Genomic DNA, 1886 nt, shown 5'->3' on the forward strand with positions numbered 1-1886 from the left:
AAAATAATATCTCAAATATAGTTTTAGTTGAGAAGAGTGAAGCTCAGAGAATGCTGTTCAAAGAAACCACTTTCCCAAGGTAAGCATTCCAGTCCAGGATGAAATTGTGGCCAGTTGGATGTCAAAGTCCAGGCTCACTTAAGGCACCACTATGCTCACTGCCTGCGGGCAGCTACATAGATCACAGTTTCAGACCCTAGGAAGTGTGCAATCAGTATTTGTTGAATTAATGAAGTGATCGATTTTAAAAATTCAGACCACTCCTGGTACTTGAGACTAGGGTCATAGGTGGTATTTTGGGGGTGGGGGGAGGTAGGGGGAAAGACCACAGAGAATTGTCTTCATCTCATTTTTTTAGGGATACCAGCTATCAAAATGATTTATCACTGTCAATGTTGACTACAGCCAAGGAAATGTTTGCCAGTTTCTCCACTGGAACATTTCTTTACTCCCCCTCCCTTCTCAAACTCTATTCTTCGGCAGTGAGTTATTAAAGTGCAGGTCACACTCAAGGTGTAGGGTGAGGGGAGAAATTAAGCTCCTTATTCTGAAGGGGTTTGAATGCTTTTTAATTCTCTTACTTCCCTCTCAAGTACCAGCATCTAATATAAATAAAACTCTTTCTTATTCAATACTGTAGTAATTTTAAAATTTGTCTAAGTCCTCATATGGAAATGATGTGTATTCTGCTTTTGATTGCAAATGAACATTCCAATTATGTCAGGGTTAAACAGGTTTTAACTGACTGACTTGGGGACTTAATCACCATTGAACGTTTTCTTTTCTTACAGAAAAATGCATTTTAAGACCTAAATGACTCACTAACATACTTCAGAAACAAAACACACTTAGCTGTTGATGGCTATTATGAAAGATAGAAAGAAACCCAGGGCTCCCTCTTTTACTACATCAAATCAAAACCTGTGTTCCCAGAATTGAGTGGGAATCTTTGGTAGACACTTTATTTTAGACCCTAAACTGCATCCTATTTTCGTTTCTTTTCCTCAGCTTGTGTTGCTATACCAATTTGGAAATTAAATTAATTGGGGTAATTCAACCCTCCAAATTCCACTAATGATCGTTTTTGGTACTTGTATCCCTTAGCACTCATCTACTCCTTCCCTAATTACTTCCAAACTTTACATTTCTTATATTGCTCTAAATTTTGTTTAATGGCTATTTGTGTTAATTTTTAAAATTTTTATTTCAGAAGTCTCTGTTTGGGGAGCTTTAGCCCTGAAAGCCACTGTTATAGTTCTAATTGTTCTCAGAAGAGGTGCAGATGATTCATCTGAGAAATGTTTTTCCAGAATATTTATCAAATACCTGTTAATATGCCAGAGACTGTGTTAGGCTCTGAGTACAGAGTGTATATGATACGTGATTTTTGGACTGGAACACGTGGTGTTCCCCAGATTCTTTGTTCATCTGAGTCAAAGAATGAATCCATGGACTGAAGATGGTATAGCAAAGGTGGAGATTTATTGAAGAACAAGTACAGACTCCCACATGGGGAAGGGGAAAGAATCTCACAGTACAGACTCCCACATGGGGAGGGGGGAAAATGTCCCATGGACTTCCTGTTTCCCTGGTTTATAACCAGTGCAGTTCCTGTGTCCCGATATCCCCTCTGATTGGTCAATATTCCTTTTTGAATTGGTTACTATAGTAACTCCTGAGTTTAAAGGTCAAACATCTCATGGGACATGTGATGCCCTCCTCCTTCATTGTTCTTCTATTCCTTCTGGGCTTTCTTCCGCCTTCTTTACTTTGTAAATATAGACTTTTTATTACTCCCAGTTCCTTGTCTTATGTAAATGTAACTGTTGCTGCTTCCTTGTCTTATGGAAATGTAATTTCTCTCAGTCTGTGGTTTTTTTTTCATG

The sequence above is a fragment of the Plecotus auritus genome, assembly GCF_963455305.1.
Source record: "Plecotus auritus genome assembly, chromosome: 11".
In the NCBI taxonomy this organism is placed as follows: Eukaryota; Metazoa; Chordata; class Mammalia; order Chiroptera; family Vespertilionidae; genus Plecotus; species Plecotus auritus.